Source organism: Sceloporus undulatus, chromosome 3, assembly GCF_019175285.1.
Source record: "Sceloporus undulatus isolate JIND9_A2432 ecotype Alabama chromosome 3, SceUnd_v1.1, whole genome shotgun sequence".
NCBI lineage: Eukaryota > Metazoa > Chordata > Lepidosauria > Squamata > Phrynosomatidae > Sceloporus > Sceloporus undulatus.
Genome location: NC_056524.1, coordinates 193280456 through 193301851, shown reverse-complemented (window position 1 = coordinate 193301851; position 21396 = coordinate 193280456). Strand labels below are relative to the sequence as shown.

General features: G+C 37.7%; 1 long non-coding RNA gene across 1 annotated transcript in view; it reads left to right on the top strand.

Moving 5' to 3' along the window:
- The window catches only part of LOC121926558, a 48345-nt gene that overhangs the window by 14375 nt on the left and 12574 nt on the right, over positions 1–21396 (top strand). The window contains exon 2 of the long non-coding RNA XR_006103043.1: positions 19311–19468. This is a non-coding gene — a long non-coding RNA (uncharacterized LOC121926558). The remainder of the gene's footprint in view (positions 1–19310; positions 19469–21396) is intronic.

Genomic DNA, 21396 nt, shown 5'->3' with positions numbered 1-21396 from the left:
TTTGGAATATTCTGCCTGTTATATTCTGTAACTTCCACCTTGTATACACTTACCTTTTCTCAGATCAGCTGAAGGTAGGAGAAGCCAAAATGTTTTGTCATACTATTCAAATATTTCATTTTCGTTAGTCACTCTTAAGTCATTAAACGCATCCTTTTGGGATCTAGAATGTATTTGATGGGGATATAGGTAGAGGTATATGTGTGTGTTAGAGGGTGTCATAGTACATGAAAAGGGCACGCAGCAATGGAGATTACTGCCACACCTTTCTGTGCTAGACACAGGATGTCATAAACATGGTGGATTTTATTGCACGCACCTATGCCCGGGTAGTAGGCATTCTATACCTGATCTGGGTTTCTTCTGCACCTTTTAAAGAACAGGAAAATCCCATTCATTAAAAGGTGCAGGAGAAGCCCGAATTGGGTACATGATGCCTACTGCCCAGGCATGTGTGTGTGTGATAAAACCCACCTATTTAAGTTTACATCCTACATCTAGCGCGGGAGGAAAGGTGGTGCGATGATCTCCAATATTTTCCTTAAGAATGAAAGAGAGGAAGAAGTTATGTGAGAATTCAAGAAACAATTCAATGCACCTAAAGTCGCATGCAGGAAAAGCTGGTAATCCTTGATTCTGTGGCTTTCATTTAAAAACAGTAGTCTCAGCAAACTGAAAGAGATAAAACTTTCCTTCTCATCATATATGATGTTTATATCCAAGTATCAAAGGCCTAGAAAATGCCAATAGTGTTTTACTTTATTGATCCATTGGTAAAATCACATTTTGGCTGGAATTCTTTTGGTTAGTTTCAACAAGAGTAGACTCATTCAATCACTTGTTGAATGATGAGTCAACATGTATATACATCCTAGTGAATCAATGGTCTGCTTTCATCAAAGCTGACAACATGATTTAGCATGCAAAGGGATCTTGTAGCAACTTTGAGACTCAATGTGCAGAAGAAGTTGCAACGTAAGATTTTGTGGACCAAGTGTTTGAAAGCTTATGCTAAACCTCTTTTGCACAGTCATTCTCAAAGGTGCTGAAAGATCCTTTACTGATATTCCAGACTAACACAGCTATGTCTCTGAATTCTACCCCAACAGGATTTAGGTCATCGAAAAGTAAGCAGAAAAGCCTGTCAAGTCAGCTACAGCACTTTTGTTATGACCTCAACTATCTAATCTGCTTGACCCATAGTCATTGGTATTTCATGTGGTTTGACCTGTAACATTCATGTTTCCATGGGTCTGTCCCAATGCTACTTACTTCTCCTGGATCCCACTCACTGATATCCAAAGCATCATTGCTTAGCCTAGCTCTCTTCTTTTTTTTAAAAAAAACCTCATTTACAAAGACTTACATGCTATTCTATAATTCCACTGGTTTACATGCATACTCAGAGATTGAACTGTGTTGACTCTCACAGTCATAGAAGATCAAATATGAATCCAAATCAGGGTACCTTTCCAATAGATTCACCCCAAAGGTCTTTATAACAGTCAAACCATGTCCACAGTACTATCCCTGCAAGGACCTCTGATTGAAAAATCTGTTTCCAGTCTGATGCCCTCCACATGTGTCTGGCACCATCTCCAGCCAGCATAACCAGTTACTATACTAGCTGACAATGATGGCAGTCCAACATGTCTGGAGGGATCTGGTATAGCAAAGTATTTAAGGACACCTTCTACTGAATGCCTTATCTTCTTTATTATTGGTTCAGCCCTTTTCTGGAACTCAGAGAAGGGTAAGTATGAGTTGCCTAGAAACTACACAATTCTTCCTCCCAACACACATACACACACACACACACACGACTGGAATGGAGCCAAACAGCAGACAGTAATACCACTGATGTGAATGTAGAGTTGTCTGTGGATGCAAAGCTATACTTAAAGGACATACGGTCCCAGTTAGGTTGGAGTTAGGCAACAGCAAAAAACTGTGAACAGCTAAGATTCATCTTTATTTACTTATATAGATCTCCGTCCATCTGACAGAGAGATAAAAATGCTTTTACTTTTTGACATTTAATTGTTTTGATTGCTTTGTTTGCATTTAAAATAAGAATTGGTTCTCTCTTTGAGTTGTGGGAGAAATAAGCAGAGCAGTATGCAGAACAGGTATCATTTGTGAATTTAACTGCCACATAGCCCGAAAGACCCACAAAAAACTATGGATGCTGGCTGTGGTATTCATATTCTGTAAGAACTCATCACAGTAACTTTTAGGCTTTTAAATTTAACTTTTAAAATGTAACCATCATTCAAATGGTGGATAATGTAGCAAAACACATGGCCCAGGTGTGAAAAACCATGGGAATAAAAGTGTGCTTAAAATAAGAATTATCAATAGAATAATGTTTTAAGAAAACTACCACTTTAGTGGCAGGTTGCTTTTATTCATTTAAGTAACTGACAATTTGTTAGCAGCTTTCTAGGTGAACAGAAGCCAAGTAACTAAAAATGTACAATAGGGAACAGATGCTGCCTGGAAAATACTTCATGGTATTTGGAAAATGTTATCACTCAGGCAGAATGTTGATTTATCACCCAGTTTGAGCATAATAAAATGTGCATGTAATAAACACTCACAAGCTTTAATCAACAAACAGGCCAGTTAAGGATTAACAAAATGTTGTCCAGGGTAGTAAAACAACAACAACAACAAAAACTTGAACTTAAATGCATAGCTGAAATGTTTTCTATTGATTTGAAGCAGATTTATTACATTGTTGTAAAACTCCCCTGTAATACACTATAGCATATTGAAGAGCAAAAGTTGTACAAAATATGACAAGAATGAAAGGTGTAATGTTCAAAAATTACAGCATCAGTAACCTGCTGTTCTAAACCTATTTACCTGAAATAGTGTCATGGACTAAACACCTAAAATGAATGAATGAATGAGAGCAGGAGGAAAAGGAGGTGGAGGTGGTGGCAGAATAATAAATAAATAAATGTATGTATGTATGTATGTGTGTATGTATGTAATAGTGGAGTAGTAGTAGTAGTGGAGAAAGAAGAACTATGACAGCAACTATTTCAGGTAGCATGGCCTTCCAACATGTGAGCCACACTGTAGAATCGTCTACCCACCAACCCACCAACTCACTCACCAGGGGCTGTATATTTTATGTCATTTCTAGGCTACCTTTTTGACATAGTGGAATCCAAGTGAACTTTAAAAGAGGATTATATAAAAAAAGAAATCTTAATAATTAAAAAAAATTATATAAAATAATTTAAAACCACACAGAATTTAATAAATAAAACACACATCTCAATAAGAACTTTCCCTGCTTATCAGTTAAAAGCCTGCTTGAACAAAATGTCTTGGACTGCCAGTGAAAGCAAAGCAGGGAGGAGGCCAGCCCAGTCTCCCATAAAAGGGAGTTCTAGAAGGTGGAAGCAGCCATTGAGAAGACTCTCTTCCGTGTCCCCACCAAGTAAGCCTATAATGGCAGTGGGACCGAGAGAAAGCCTAACAACCAGCAAATACTCCCAAGGTTCCTATAACAGTAGGAAATAGGGCAGCAATTGTTGTACATACTCTTCCACCATAGAACATTTCTTCCCATCCTGAGTATGTCATCGCATGTCTCCTGTTCATTCCAGAATGGAACAGAAGACTGGGAATGGGACATGGAACATAAATATTGTAACATTACCAATTTGTCATGTCAAGAGTGTTGCAAAATTGTCATGGGCTGTACATCTGCAGCCCATAGACTGTAAGCCCAGCCCTGAAAGTGTGTAGTCTTTCACATATCAGACTTCAAGATTTCTTCTTTGTCAGTAGCAAAATATTATGGGAAGCAAAGAATGACGGGGGGATAGCAACAGTGTGTTTGTATGAGAGAGACTGAGAGAGAGAAAGAGCATTACAAAAGAGCAGTGTCCCTCACTGTGCTCTGTTACAGTAACAGTTATGTTGCCAGATTTGTTTGTTTGCTCGTTTGATTTATTATGGTCCTGTTGTTGTTGTTGTTGTTGTTGTTGTTGTTGTTGTTGTTGTGTGCCTTCATGTCTTTTTCAACTTATGGTGACCCCAACATGGGCTGTCCTTGGCAAGTTTCTTCAGAGATGGTTTGGTATTGCCATATACTGGCTAATAGCAAATGTATTGCCATACTCTGGAGATGAAACCTCTGGATCATTTTATATCTTTCTCCTCTTTTCCCCTCTTGCAGAAAGCTGTCCCTCCCAAACAAAAGCAGCAGCAAGGACAGCAGTTTATAAACTCCCAAACTCTGTTCTAATTTCAGCTCAGTGTTCTCACAGATCTATCGTTGTATGTTGTGTGCCTTCAATCATTTCCAACTTATGGTAACCCTAAGACAAACATATCATGGGAGTTTCTTGGTAAGATTTGTTCAGAGGTTCACCATTGCCTTCCCCTCAGGTTGAGAGAGTGTGACTTGCCCAAGGTCACCCAGTGGGTTTCATGGTTCAGCATTATGTTTTGACATCATACATGTCCATTTTAATTATAGTATCATGTGGAGGTTTAATTGTCAGTACGCCATAAGACACTGTATATTATTTAGGTAAGGTAAGGTAAGATATAGTATAGTATGTATTTACTTTTGTGATAAAATGTAAGCATGATATTTGCATACGAACACAAAGTTCAATGGCTCAGTTGCATCAGTGGCCCACTCTGCAGCACAATTTGGATTGTATATATTTACAAATATGTTTTGTTTATTATTCTTTTGAAGGCATATAAGGATACCCACAATAATTAAATCTAAATTGCTTTAGGAAATGAGTTACTTCAAGGTTGTTCTATGCCAGGGAATGCTTTGTTGCTTGATAGGTACATGTGAGGCTGCAGCTACAAGACCATTAAAGATATGTTGGCAATCCTATGTATTAATACTTTCCACACTGTGCAGTATATTTGGTTGGAAAGCATATGCTTTTTATTTTTTTATTTAATTATTTACATCTCACCTTTCTCCTTGCACAGAACCCAAAGTGCCTTGGTGTTGTTAACTGCTGTCAAGATGACTTTGACTTACAGTGACCCCATGACTGAGAGACTCCAAGTCACGCTATCATGAACAGCCCTGTTTGGGTCTTTCAGATGCAGGGTTGTGGCTTCTTTAGTTAAGTTTATCCATTTGAAATATGGTATTCCTCTTTTATTGCTGCCCTCTACCTTGCCAAGCATTATTGTCTTTTCTAGTGAGTCATATTCTCTCATGATATGACCAAAGTACAACAATCTCACTTTAATCATCATGACTTCTAGGCAGAGTTCATGCTTGATTTATTCTTGTTGCTAATGTTATGTGCCTTCAAGTTGCTCATTTATTTGCCTTTTTAACAGTGTATGGTATCCGCAGAGCTCTTCTCCATCACCATATTTCAAATGACTTAATTTTCTTCCTGTCAGTTTTTTTTCACTGTCCAGCTTTCACAACCATACAAAAAATGGGGAATATTATGGCACGGACCTTCCCAACTTTAGTATTCAGTGATTTTTTTCCCCATTTCAGGATCATGTCTAGTTCTTTCATAGCTGCCCTTCCAAGTCCTAGTCTTCTCCAGATTTCTTGACTGCAGTCTCCATTCTGATTAATGACAGAGCCAAAATATCGAAAGTCTTGAACAATTTAAATGCTTTCATACACTATTTTAAAGTTATGTCAGTTATCTGTGGTTGTTATTTTTGCTTTTTTAATGTTCAGCTGTAAATCTGTCTTTATAATATCTTCAATAATTGTTCCAAACCTTTGCTATTCCTCTAGTAATATGGTTTCATCTGCATTTCTTACATTGTTGTGATCCTACCTCCAGTTTTCATGCTTCCTTCCTCCATATCTAATCCTCTTTATGTATGATATGTGTCTTCCGTCCAATTGCAAGCAAGGCATAGCTAAAAAAACAACAGCTTATTTGTCTATTAAGAACAGAAATTTAAAACACCTTAAAACACAATTAATACATAATAACAAATATAAAAGCACAAACCCATTAAAGCTCAGACTCATTATAAACCAAAGGCCCACCTAAACAAAAATATCTTTGCTTGCTGGCAGAAAGGAGAGAAACCTTTTGTGGTAGGGAATTCCACAATTGGGGAGCAATCATTTTTAAATCTGCTACAGGCAAAATAATGATGAACCATTGATGCTAAAAGTTTAAAGTGACATGTGATTTAATTAAATAAGCTGTTGTTTTTTTAGCTATGCCTTGCTAAAAATGTGTTGTTTAATGACTTTAACTTTTTTATGGATTTGTTTTAAATAGTTGTTAATTCTATGTGTAATTTCAGTGAATTTAACCAATTAAAAGCATCTTATAGTTAATTATCACATTATTGAAAGGCTTTGCAGGAACCTCTTAAAACCCTGTTGCAACAGATTTTTCTTTCTTTCTGTGAAGATGCCATCCACAGATGCTGGTGAAATGTCAGGAATAAACTCTTCTAGAATATGGCCACATAGCCTAGAAAACCCACAAAAAACCTATACAAAGATGTTCACTTGCTGATGGCAGAACAACAAGGAGAAAGCCATTCTAGTTTGTGGGACTGAGACTAGAGCATCTCCTGAAGATCTGAGAATCTGAGCAGGTTCATATACGGTAAAAAGCTATGGTCCTTCAGATAGCCTGGACCTAATCCATATAGGGCTTTATAGGTCATAACCAGAACTCTGCATTGTGTTTGAAACAGAAAGGAGCTGTTGCAACAAGGCAATTGTATGCTACCTATAACTAACCCATTAACAATCTGGCTTCAGCTCTTTGGGCCAACTGAAGTATCTAAGCATTTTTCAAATTAGATAGCTTAAAGTGCAATGCAGGATGTAACAGTGGCATGTGTCACTGTGGGCAGATCAGAAATTTCCAGGAATGGGTAGAGCTGGCACACAAGCTTTGACTGAACAGATGCATCTCTGGCCACTGCAGAGATCTGGGTCTCCAGCACCAGGACTGAATCCAGCAGTGCACTCTAACTGCAAACCTGCCTCCTCAAGGGGCAGATAATCCCTCATAGCACTGTCTAAATCCCTATTTTTGAGTGAACATAAACAATTCTGGTTTGTCTGGATTGATCTTCAGTTTATTTGTTCCCATCCAATGCTGTCTACAGACACTGGTTTAGGTTAGAATGAAATTCAAAGTTACAAAAGTGTATTTGGAAAACATAAAACAGCATTATTTTTATTGATGTTAGGCAGACCATCTTGACACCTAATATCATTTTTTTAAAAAGCCATGATATTAAAGCCACCTAAACAAGCTAAAGACACCAGATCCCATCTGATCTTGGAAGCTAAGCAGGTTTCGCTCTGGTTACTACTTGGATGGGAGACCACTTATGAATACCTGGTGCTTTAGGCTATGTTTTAGAGAAAGGAACTGGCAAAACCAACTCTGAGTATTTCTTAACTAAGAAAACCCAATGAAATTCATGGGGTCGCCTTAAGTTGACAGGTGACTTGAAGGCATATACACACAGACGCTGTTAATACATCTTAATCACATTTGTTCAAACTAACCTGACCATTAGAACTTACAACAGATGTACACCTTAAACATCCAGAGGCATATTTGCCTCCTGATTCATGAATATAACTTCCATTAATGCTAATAGAAATTATGCACTTCCATTGAAAGGAAAATATATCAACTGAAGTTGATGATCATTTAAGATTAACAATGCAGCATTTTTCTGGCTGAAATGTTTTTGGGAAAATATATTTTCTTGTTTTCTCCAGAAAAAAAATGGTACTCAGTGACCTCCTAACTGCTTCTGATTTTAATGGTATCATCCTGTTGTGGACACAATCTAATATTAGGATGTGCAGATGACAATTAAAAAAAACCTTAACCCATGCTTTGTCAACAGACTGATGACATTTTAACACAATAAATAATAAGTCAAGATTCAACTCTTTTAGTTGAAAAGAAGATAATTATGTTTTGGACAAAATACTAGAATGGCAGCATAAAAGTTTCTTAGTTTACTTATTAGTACAATCTGTAATTGGATGGAAACAGCTAGACTCAAAAATTTGTCTTACTGTAATGACTCTAATTTTTTAAAGATCGAAAATGAATCTGACTAGAAAATACCATTAAACTACCAACTTGGTTAAAATTTAAAGGGTAATTCACATATAATGCTTTTATTTAATAGCTCAATTTACAAAACGTCTAAAATTAATGCAGATCTTTTCAGGACAAAATCAGCTGTAACTGCACCAACTAATTTTTGCTCATTTGAACTGAATTATTAATAAGTGAGAAATATACCATATGTTCCCCAAAGAGCTGGATACATTTATTTCAAATAAAATTGCTGTGTTTGGTGGAATATAAGAAGTTTAAATGCTTTCGGAGAAATGGGTTACTTATATACTGATTTAATAGAGTATAAATCAAGCTGCATAATTAGGGACACAGCTGGTTTCTAACCTAAAGCTGGCAGCCTTTGTTGGTTAAGTTCCTTTATCACCTGCATGGATTTAATCAGCAATAATTTGTTCTTCTCATAGAACAATACATGTTAATCAATAATTTTGCTGTTTGCACTATTCCAAAAAAATAGGGCTTTATGGCAGGTTTAGGCTAAGCTGGTCATATTTTATTTTACTTTACTTTTTATTTTGGCTTGTCTTCATCATCTGAGTCACTTCAAACATTTATGGTTTCTTTTACTAATAAGAAATTAAAGTGTATGATTCTAAACGGTGAATCATTAACCGGAAACATTTACAAACAGAATGTTGCTTTAACACATCAATATATAGAGGGTTTCAAATAATTTGTTTTCCAAACTGAACAGCTATTTAAATTAAAGCAACCTATTGCTTTTACACCTTACAAGGTGTCCAAGGGCTAGCTTACATGTAAGTGTATTATGTGCATTGCTGTGGATTTTTGCACTTGATGTAAGGTATCAAGGAGCACTTTTAATACTGGTCAACTGGTCAGAAACAGCAAGCCCAAAAGAAGCAGAGACGGAGCAACAAAAACATGTGGCAACAACAAGAGAAGGTTAGAGCCAAGTAGGTCAAGAACAGGCAAAAAAAAAAAAAAAATGGGGTATTGTCTTCATTTTCTTATTCATTTTCTTCATTTTCTTATTCATTTTCTTATTTCCTAAATTTTCTGTACTTTGCCTCTACCATTTCCTCTGTTGTATGGTCATCCATCAATTTCAATTTCTACAGCATTAGCAATAGTAGCAGCAGTCAAATCAACAGGGCTGACCAGCAGTTCATTGACACTGGACAGAGAAACAGGGCCATGCTTTACAATTGAGACTTGTGAAGAATGCATAATACAGTGTCTCAAAGGAAGCAACACAAGACCACAAAGGAACCAATGAGAAAGGCCAGTAACTTCTGAAATGACAGAAACCAGCGCAAGAGGGATGAATCTCTTTGGATACTGGTTTTCTTTGGATACTGGTTTTCAGTTTTGGCTGAGATAGAGACAGAGCTTCAAATGGCTCTCTCTCCTGTTACCCAAAATGCCAGGGTTCTGAGAGGGCATCTACAATCAATATTTAATAAGGGAATTTTATTAGATCAATTACAACAGCCATGAGGGTTTGTGCAACTCAAAGCATAGATCAAGCCTGCATATACCAGTTCTGAGAAACAGAACTCCAGAATGCATGGTCCAAATATAGTTTTATTTCATAGAATCATAGAGTTGGAAGAGACTGCATGGGCCATCCAGTCCAACCCCCTGCCATGCAGGAAATCCAAATCAAAGCCTCCTCAGCAGATGGCAATCTAGCCTCTGCTAAAAGACCTCCAAGGAAGGAGACGCCACTACACTCCGAGGAAGGAGTGTGTTCCACTGTCGAACAGCCCTTACTGTCAGGAAATTCCTCCTAATGTTGAGGTGGAATCTCTTTTCCTGCAGCTTGCATCCATTGCTCCGGGTCCTAGTCTCTGGAGCAGCAGAAAACAAGCTTGTTCCCTCCTCAATATGACATCCCTTCAAATATTTAAACAGGGCTGTCATATCACCTCTTAACCTTCTCTTCTTCAGGCTAAATATACCCAGCTCCCTGAGTCCTTCCTCATAGGGCATGGTTTCCAGACCTTTCACCATTTTATTCGCCCTCCTCTGGACACGCTCCAGTTTCTCAATGTCCTTTTTGAATTGTGGTGCCCAGAACTGGACACAATATTCCAGGTGCGGCCTGACCAGAGCAGAATAGAGTGGCACTATTACTTCTCTTGATCTAGACACTATACTTTTATTGATGCAGCCTAAAATTGCATTGGCATTCTCAAGAACTAATTATATAAAAGGTAGTAGCAGATAATGACTTTAAGGATGATGTAAGGTAATACTGTACTGGTTCCAGAAGCAAAGGTTCCAGTCGTGGGATTCTGTGAAGTGAAATGGCTCAGCAGCTGCCTGTAGTACTGAAGAGTCATGCGAGATACTGACAGAGTGTCTGTCTGAATCCCAGCAAGACCAAATTGGTGGTCCTTGGCAGGCATAGTTATAGGGCAAAATGTATCTCAGGTTAAATTTTGGGATTAAAATGAAGTTTCCAGGAGAGAAGATTGAAAGGGGAAGTTGTAATGACTGGACAATCAGTGCAAATGTTTCTGGACAATGGAGTATCTCTTTCAAAAGTTGGGTTTCTGTTCATTTGTAAGCATAAGGTCTATCACCCACCATCACTCCTATCAATGAAGGGATTATGGAGATTCTGATCTTGATTGATCTATCTTGGCTATGTGCTCTTGAGCTTTCCCCATGCTGAGCCAGTCAGATCTCCATATATGGTCAAAGATGTCCTTAGAAATCACAGCTTGTTTTGTGCATGGGGGGCAGGTGCCTTCTCAACAATATGCCTAAAATATCCCTTTAGATTTCAACTTGATATTGAAAAGCAGGAGGGATGCAGGAAGCTGGAACTTGGAGTAAAACTCCATATGCAAAGCAAAGGGGTACAAACACACTAGGAACAATGATCACTGCCTGAGACCCCTCTACCCACTACTATACACATAGCTATTACCCTCTTGCTGAAGGCTCTGCTAAAGGAATTACGTTTATTTAAGCTCCTTGGAAACCTCAGTGGGACACACTGGCATGCCAAGTGGGAACAAAAAGTCACATTTTGAGCAACTGGATATCACTTCTGATCATGTATGCGTGGGCTTTATTGCTGTTGGGCATAGATGCTGACAGCATTCTATGGGCCATAATGAGGCCCCTTGAATATATTTTCAGGCCCCAAAGTATAATTTTTTAAGTCAACATTTAGGAGCTTCATGGTGTCTGGGGCAAAAGATCTCAAGGTTCTCCTTTGTGAGCCACATGTGGACCATGGAGTACACCATACCCAGCCATGCTCTCTTCCATTTGTTAAATAACCTTCATGCACTCACAATTATTTATTGTCAAAAGTGCCCAGTGTGGTTGGTGTTGGATGTGGATGGTGGCTATTCACATTTGAAAAGTTTTCATCTTGTCCATTGGATGAAACTCATTAGATGAACTTGAACACATTGCTACTTCTCCTAACCTACTTCATAGGACTGTTATGAGGACAAAGATCAGGAAGAGAATTGTGAAAACCATATTTAGCATTTGGAGGAAAGGTGAGATATAAATGTAAGATAATGTGGGGGGGGGGGAAGAGGTAATCAGAACACTATTTTTAAATTTTAATTTATACTCTGCCTTTCTCCCACCATGGATACCAAAGCTGTCTACAATAATTTAAAACAAAATTCCTCAAATATCTTATTTGCAAAAGTTATTTTTTAAAAGAGTCTGTTAAAAAAATATTGATAAAAATGTTTAGAACCCATCATACCAAAAGAGAATGTGTATGGTTAAAAAGAAATACATGCAGAAAGGAGGCAGGAAACAAAATTTTAAATTCATAAATATAAACTAGAAATCAACTCGATCTCACTGCCATCAGCAATACCCCATAATAAAAATAAGAATAATACGTATATGATTGATAGATATTATTTTTAAGGAACAGCAATCAATATGAACAATTATCTTATTGTTAGCCATAAATGTTCAGGAAAAAATGTGTTTCAAGAAAGATACTGTCAAGTACCTGCTGTTTCCTTGAGGAGCTATCACTTCTCTACTGTTCAGTTCCTTTTCTATAATTTCCTTCCATTTCTCAGGATGTACTTTTGGAAAAGAAAGAAAGAAAGAAACCCGAGGCAAATAGGAAAGAAAACCACTTCACGTTTGCTACAAATTCAAAGCACAAACTTTTATTTATTTGTTTATTTATTTATTTTATTTCTATGCCGCCTTTCTCCCTCAATGGGACCCATTATTTGTTCGAGAAAACCCAAAAGCAACCTATTTGGAAGCCTGCCATTCTGAGCAAAACTTACTTTAAAATTTCACTCACATTGGTTGAAGAACTAATTTCTTCTCAGACAGCCATACATATTGCATACAAGCAAGAGCTGCAGTTCACTGGCAAATCTTTGCTGTAGCCCAAGAACCAGACAGCCATCACCTCTCCATGACTATTATCAAACTAATACCAAAAAGGAATGTTTTAGGCAAGTAACCCAAGGGGGGCTTCCCAGCACACAAAACCAGCTATGCCAGGTTGGATAGCTCAGCATGGACGAAGCCCGAGGCACTCAGCCATGATGGGATCTTTCATAATCGGAATCAAGATAATCCCTATGGAAAGGTCATAATGAGCTGGACTGGGAGATTGCTTGTATATGACATACAGAGAAAAAATATTCTAGTTTGGATATACCTATCTGCAGCTGTCAAAAATATTTGTGTAGTATTTTTTATTGTTGTATCCTTATTTTTTACTATTCCTTTTACTTTTTGCTCAGCATACCTTTGAACCACCTTCCTTGCTCATAAAGTATATTAAAAAAGTATATAAATCTAACCAATATGTAATTCCCTGCCATAATTGGAGGTCCTGAACTATAGTTCAATTAACTCATGAATAAATCAAGTACTGACAAAAGGTATCAGTCTGTCTCACAGGAGGGCCATTTCTAGTGTTTATACTTAAACAAAACAATATCTGTTGCTCCACACAGCAGACACAAATTCCTTCTTGTTCTTCTCCTCCTCCTTTTTCCTAGCAATAATCACATAAATGTGAATGCTCAAACCCAGAGCCACCCTTATCCCTATTCTCAACTCTGAAGATCCACACAGAGAGTATTTCATGTCCTGATCAGGACATCATTGATCATCATTTTTCTTCACCATGACTATAGTTCCTGTATAGTCATCAGAGAATATTGTGACAAGGAAACTCCCACTGAGCTGTGAGTCTGTAAACAGTTAGTTCAGAAAGTGTGTGTGTGTGTGTGTGTGTGTGTGTGTTGCTACCCATGACCATATTATATAAATGTAAGCATATTTTGTATTAGTCTGATGTGGTACAATATATATGGATTTATAAATTAAAATGCCTGCTCCTACAGGTGCTTGCTACTAGTGAGTAAGAAATTCTCAGTTAAGGAAGTGGGAAGGAGTGGATGAAAGTTGCCCCCATTGCAGTGTTTTATCTCATCCAGCAGTGGCATCACTAAGGGATCATGGGGTTGTGGACCATGCCAGGTGACACCCGTGTGTGTGTGTGTGTGTGTGTGTGTGAGAGAGAGAGAGAGAGAGAGAGAGAGACCACTGCTCCTCAAAAACTTACCTTTTGGCAGAAATGGGCTGTGGCATTTATCTACTTCCCTTTAAAATGCTTTAAGAGATGGTGAGGGTGGAGTAAGTGGAAGGAGAAAGGAGAAATCCCAGAATTTTGAAAAAATAAACTTTCAAAATTTCATTTTTAATTTTATTTTTTTAAAAAAATGAAATTTTTAAATTTTTTAATTCTTTTAAAATTTTCTTTAAAAACATCACATTTTAACCGAAGCTTCACTGTGTATCTCTAAATATATTTAAGTTGTGCATATGATATTGTATTTTGAAGGTAGTTTTTCTAGTTGTTTATGTCACAACTATTAGCATTTCATTCAGTGGTATATGAGAATTATGTTTTATGAGTAACATTAGTGTAAAAAAGCATTAATAAGGATTCTGTAAGGTGTGAAATGGGAGGAGGTCAATGGGGTGTGTGTGACTCCATGAGTTACTGCCCCGAGTGACACCAACCCTAGTGATGCCACTGTCATCCAGTACATAAATGACAGCCACTTTCTTCTGTGTGAGAAAGCAAAGTGGCTTGCTGTAAAACACTCATCTCCAGGGTAAGAAAAATGTGGAAGAGCACTAAGAGCCAACAAAAACCGCTGGGACTTATCTTTGGTTCTGTCTGCAGATCTACCACGTACAGTACTCTGGTAAATATTAGATTTTTTTTTTCCAAGAGTTTTGGGATGAAGACTGTCTTGGTGGATGATATTCACCAAGAGCTGGACATGGATCTATGCCCCTGTTGCATTTCTTGGCTTTGTTGTTTGCTTTTTGGACCGTTCAACATGGAACATGTTTTTTGCTTTTTGGACCGTTCTTTCCTTCTTTGGAGGCAGATCCTAGATGGGGTTTGTTGTGGCTCTGGTGACACAACAAACTACAAATCCCAGGATGCCTTAGGATGGAATCATGGCAGTTAAAGTGGTGTCAAACTACAATATTTCTGTGGTGCAGATGTAAACTTAATTGTGGAGAAGAGGTGTGCACTGTGTTCTGTTTTCATGACCTAGCTTCAGGAATCTTCCGCAGGCCAAGTACAGAAAGATTGGAGCAAGAGTTCATATGATGTTATGAAGCGTAGTCACCATAGAGAAGATACCAGCATCACAGCAGCTATAGCAAAAATAAATGTTATAAAGAATAATGGAGAAAAATAACAGAGGTTAAAGCTCATGAGATCATTCAGTACTCTAGGACTTTAAAGAGATTAGTCTTCACACAGTACAGGGGTAACTGTCACTTTTACTTTGCAAACTAAGAGGAGTTTTTTTTAAATATAAAAATGTCCCAGTTTCATAAAGCTAAGTCATGCTGTTATTACAAAAGAAACAGGAGCACCACCTAAAGTACAGAAGCAGTATAAACAGTAACTAGATTTTAGTTGAATAATGCCATGTCTGTTTATTGAAAAAAGAATGCCAAAATGAATTGGTAGGATTGTGGCAAAATTCATAGTCTAAAGAACTTAGACTATGCATAGTATGGCCATGTTAAATGTTCATCTTTTCTGATATGAAGACATTCCAATTAACCTATAGATTCCTGCCTGTGCCCTGATATTATCATCTGAAGCGCTCATAGCCTGTCCTCCAAAAGGCTACCATAAATGTGTGTGCCTTACTGAGGTCTTTCCCAAACTCTGGAAGGCCAGAATTTCTGTTCTGGTTTTAATAATTTTATAATTTTAAACCTGCATTTTCATAACTGCTTTTTTCTATGCCTTTCTATTTATCTTCCATTTTGAACTATTTTTTTTAAAATCGGCTTCAAGTTATTTCCAACTTATGATGACCCCAAAGTGCACCCATCACAGGATTTTCTTGGCAAGATTTGTTCAGAGCGTGGTTGACTTTGTTTTCCTCTGAGGCTGAGAGAGTATGACTTGCCCAAAATCACCTAGTGGATTTCCATGTCTGAATGGAGATTCAACCCCTGATCTCCAGAGTCATAGTCCAGCACCCAAGCCACTACACCACACTGGCTGTGTCTTTTAAAAAAATAGTGCTTTTAAATGACTTGAAGGCACACAACAATTCAAACATGTGGCCCATCAAGCATGTGGTAATAGTAATAATGGTCTTGCATTCTGTAGAGTTACCATGTAGAGTTCAGGATCCTTGAGGTGTTTTAGAGTACTCCCTTGGTGCACCATTGATCCACATTGGACCCCTGTGGCGCTACTAGAAATATCCTGGGCTACAGCCTCGTGGAAAGACAGCTGTCCATTAGAAAAGCAAGACAATTCCTGAATGGATTCCACAGCATCAGGGTCATTGGTTGTTTGGAACAAACCCTTCTGCAAACAGTAATGAGGCTTTTGCCCCATCTTGTCGGGTTAACATAATAGCCATTGGAAAGGCAGCTATTATGGAAGGCTTGTGACATCAGGCTCTTTGGGGTGTTTGGAAGTAATTTTTCAGGGCACCTGTCAGTAATAACTAGGCTGTTCTTTCCTGTGAGCCTGCTAGTATCAGTTAAATGCAGTCTTATGGACTTCTGGGTGGACACCTGTATTTTATCACCATTAAGAAGAAAGGGGCAGTCTCATTCTGCTTAGGTATGAACAATATTTATTAATTTACTTACTTCGTTTATATTCCACCTTTCTTCCAGGCTGGGCCCCAAGGTGGCTTCCATAGCAATAACATAGTAATAACAGCATCAGTAATATAACTTCTGGGTTGTTAGTATTTGTTTTATTTGTTTAAAATAGGATGAATCCAATGTATTTCTGCAATCATTTAGAAGGACAGACCTTTAGTTTTGAGGGTCTGTAGGTGTTCAGACTGTAAACATGTAAATGAATCTCAGCAACCTCAGAGTTGCCACCATGGAGGCCCTGTCTTGTGTCTTCATCAAATATGCTGGTGAAGGTGGGATGGAAACAGAACCTTTTCCTGAAGATCACACAATACAGACATATTCAGGGGAAGTTATGTTGGCTATGGAGCAAAATACAAAAAAAATCCAAAATCCACAAAACATTGATACCTTTTTTGGCCAACCAAAATGGAGAAAATGCATTATGCCAACTTTCAAGGCTTCATTGGCTTATTCATCAGGCAAACATAAACAACTTTTAGATGTATAAATAAAACTTGGGGTTTGGGTTTTATTCTGTTTTGCTACATGGCCAACATGGCTATCCCTGAATATATTCCCTGAGTTTGAAGATAGCAAATTTTGCTGGAAAGGAGGAAACTTTAACAACAGGGAGCTAATGGACTAGGAGTTACATCTTTTGAGTTCTTTTTACCTCCCACAGAGGTGAAACTATTTTATTTGGACTATAATTGGCAAGTGTCACCTATGTCACACCTAAATGTTTTTTCAGAAGTAACAGTTCAGGAACATGTTGAGAACGTCAATGTTCTCTGTCTAAGAAAGGGATAGTTAGCTTTGCACAGAATAGACAGCCAGAATCTCAAGGGAACTTACTTTTCTGTAGCTAATAGAGTTAAAAATGTATTACCTGTCTTTTATTGCCTTTTGTCCCTAGTCCCCGCATGTCCAAAAAGGTGAGTGGCTTTACGGTTATAGATTATAGATTATTGATTATCTTAAACCCAGAATTTTAACCAGAAATCAGCAAGGAGACCAAGGAGCTTGACTGGAAAGGAAACATGTTTATTTTCAGCTGCAACATTGTTCCCAGCATGAAATTCTTCCAAATTACTGGGACCACAATTCTAAAATGAACCAAGTTTTTATAGTATTTTGAACAAAGGAAACTACAAATTACATATTCATTGGTTACATTGAATTAAACATTTACACCCCTATATATTCATTGGATGTTCAAATATTACACCTAATGTACGTTTCTATGCCTCATGGTACCCATCAATCAAACCATTATCTATATGTTTTGTTTCACTGTCCTCAAGCTGTTTATGCAGTACTTCCTTTTATTTGGGCTAGCAACTTAAAATCTGGAGCCATTCAGAGTTGTTTACATTCCAAAGCAGAGAATTTGACATGAACTGAATCCTTCATCCTGACAAATATGCCCTCAATTCATTTCAGTACTATAATTTTCAACTCTTGAGCCTAAGTAAAATTCTGAATGTTAACCATGCTACCACACTACCTGCATTGAGACCCTTTCAGACTATGGACCCTATTGCATTGGGTTAAAACCCCAGCTTACATTTCCCGAATTCAGTCCTAATTTGGGAGGCAGCTGGGTGTTATTGCAACGAAATCACTGCTGAATCACTGCTTCCACTTATAAAAATGGCCACCGAAGCAGCTTACAGGCCCCAGGCTGCATCTGGGATGGACCCAGGTAGCAATTTGGCAGCAATTTATTTGCAATAACACCTGGCTGCCTCCTGAATTAGGGCTGAATTCGGGAAAGGTAAGCCAGGGTTTTAACCCCATGCAGTAGGGTCCTATTTTAACTGAAAACAGAAGTAACAAAGGAGACAAAATGTAGATCTCTGACTCTAACATTGGCCCCATATAGACAGACCAAAATAAAGCTGCTTTGAGTCACTTTGGAGGTATGCTGTTTAAATGATGCATGTGAACTAAGAGTCCGGAAATTGTGCCAAAGCTGCGCTCCAGTCCTTAGAACTGGATTGTGGCTTCGGCACGACTTCTGGACTCTTAGAACGCATGCATCATTTCAACAGCATACCTCCAAAGTGACTCGAAGCAGCTTTACCTTGGTCTGTCTGTATCGGGCCAGAGTCACTTTTCTTCTCTACTATGATTTTCAATATTTTTGCCTGTTGAAGAAGCCAGTGAAGTTTCAAAAGCTTGCACAATGTATTTTGTGAATTTTAGTTAGCCAGTGAAGGTATTGTTGTTTTGGAGTGTGTTGTATTTTACAACTCAGACATATTCATATATGGAGATATTGTTTTGAGCTGATTCTTATACTCTGCTAAGTGATCATTAGTAGGATTGGCAGTCTGAAAACTAAAGGAGGCTCCTGTGTCTTTAATGGTTGTGTAGAAAAGGGAATTTCAGAAGCTGTTGCTTGTCATTCAACAGGGTAACAAGCAAGACCTACTGAAATTCCCGCTTCTACACAACTGGTAAGGGTAATTAGGTGTGTTCCCCAAAGGGATAATTGTAATTTTAAAATGTTGTGGTTTAGGTGTTGGACTACAACTCTGGAGACAAGGGTTCAAATCCCCATTCAATCATGGAAACCTACTGAGTGATCTTGGGTAAATCACATTCTTTCAGCCTCAGGGAATGACAATGGCAAACCTCCTCTGAACAAATCTTGCCAAGAAAACCTCATGATAGGTTCATCTTAGGTTGCCATAAGTCAGAAACAACTTGAAGGCACTCAACAACAATTAAAACAAAACTAATGTTCATATACAGCAAATACTTTAATTTGGAAAAGGTCACTAAAATCTTCTGGTTTCCTAGGACTATTCGTAACAAACCACTACATTTCAATGTTCATTGGAAGGCCCTTTTTTTAAAAGTGCATTCCTATATATATGATTGTGTTGTAAGAAATGTTTGTTATGGAATGTCTATTTATCCTAATTTCTGAGAGAAAACTTCCATTTGTGAACAATACAAATTTCTTTATTTCATATGAAGATATTTCATATACTGTAAATATAAAGTTGTGCACTAACTATTTGCCATTGATGTCTTCCCATTCAGGAAATTGGACCTAGTGTTTATAATACCTCTTTCTGCTTTGGAATGAATTAGAGAGTGGCCAAAATTTTGAACCAGAGAGAACAGAGAAGGCATGTAGACTTGTAAACAAAATATGCCCGTTTTCTCCCTTTTAGTGAACTTTGATCTCTGCGTGAAAGGTCAGCCATCTGCATTTTATTCCAATCTCTCCCATATCCCCATTTACCTAATTAATGCATCATTTCCTAGTCAGACACTTTCTGAAAGGTTCATATGAAAGCATGGTGGCATAAGAGGGCTGTCACTCTTTGGTTATGCTCCTGTAGCTCTAATTCAAGAATTAAATAACTGTCTTTTTAAAAAGTCATTACATGATTTATTGGAAAATTGGTGGAAACAGCCCCTGGGGGGTTGTGCTCCAATTCTGGTTTTAAAAGAGTGGCTGCTAGCTATGACTATTTGATTTCCTCATAACCTATTGAATAGCATTGCCTGTTTCTATGCTAATTAAATGTTTGAAATTCGTTTTCTTATGGATTACATGCATTCAGTTAAGTATTTTTACTTGTGCCCTAAGATGATGCCTATTCTGATTCTTGAAAACAAAAACAAAACCTCCTCCAATGTGCTAAATTAAATGCTTTCCCTCAGCTGTTGAAGCTTTTTATCCAGCATAACTGTAAAGGGTTTCTTTTTCCTGTTGTCCAAAGTGTCGCTGCCAAAACTGGAGGCTGAGAATTACAACTGCCAGTAAATCATGTCACATGAATGAGAAGTAATCTGTGAATTCTCTAGGGTGTAGGGCCTGTCTTTAAACATGAGCCTGATATTCAGACCTGATATAAAAGACCTTTAAGATATTTAGACATAAATACATGTCAGGCCAATCAGTTCATTGTCCTTCATTACTATACATGTCTTTAAAAATCTTCTCTTATTTGTATCTTCTGTTATTTTTATTTTAAACTACTTTTTTCTATAAGATATACACAAGTGAATGGATTTAAAAAATATGTTCTAGGCTTCATATTAGTGTAATATGTATTTCTGATGTCAGTATTTAAAATATACAGTCTACAGAAACTTTCCCTAAACCCACATTTACACCCTCAAGAAATGTTGGATTACAACCTCCATCATCCGCCAGCAGAATGATCATGCTGCCTGGGGATAATTGTAGTTTTAGACCAACAAATCTGAAGGTCATTAATTTGGGGAAGGTCAGTCTTTACTAGGGAATGGGCCCCACCGAGCATACAGGGAGTTACCTTAGAGTAAACATACTCAGATTTGCTGTGTGTGTGTGTGTAAGACAGACAGACAGACAGTATACATTCATTCATTGGCAATAAAGTTGTTTCTATAGCTAGTCATACATAAAGCTTCCCCCACCCAATCATTGTTAATATAGAATTCAGAAAAGGATCTTTTAATAATATAAAAATTGTGAGTCACTGAAAATTCCAAAAGGGAAAGGAATAAAATTCAAAATGGCCTGGATGTATTAGGAACATTGGATAGGAAGCAATAAATACGTAATTCAGTGAAGATGAATGTAGAGTATTACACCAAACTCAAATGCTTAAAATGCAGTGTTGGAGAAAACCAGCAGTGCTGTCACAGACATAGGTTTCACAGTGATTCACAATCAAAAAGTGAGCCATCAAGCTGTCACAGATCAGACTGCAATGAGGAATCTAATTTGGGTTGCATTTAAGAAAAATGAAAGCCCTTTTCAGTCAGCCATGTGGTGAAACATGAATTTAGATGGGGCAAACTCCGCCCCCAATCTAGGTATGTCAAAGAATGCTATAGAGACCACTATATGTGCAGGAGCTGTCTCCAGAGATTCTAATGAATGGGCACAGATCCAGGGCAGAGTCTCCTGTCACAATGTCATGTTCCTCATGCACATTCAATTTACTCCACATTAAATCTGAAAGGGGCTAGAATAGGCATGAAATAACAAGTCATAACAGTGGGCTGTTTTCCAGGAACAGCAAAAACTGTGCCATTTCTAGTAGAGCTGTCCTTATCCTTCCCCCCAGCCCAACACTACTTGGATAATCCTGCTTGGATAATAAGCTTAAATTTATGAATGATTTAC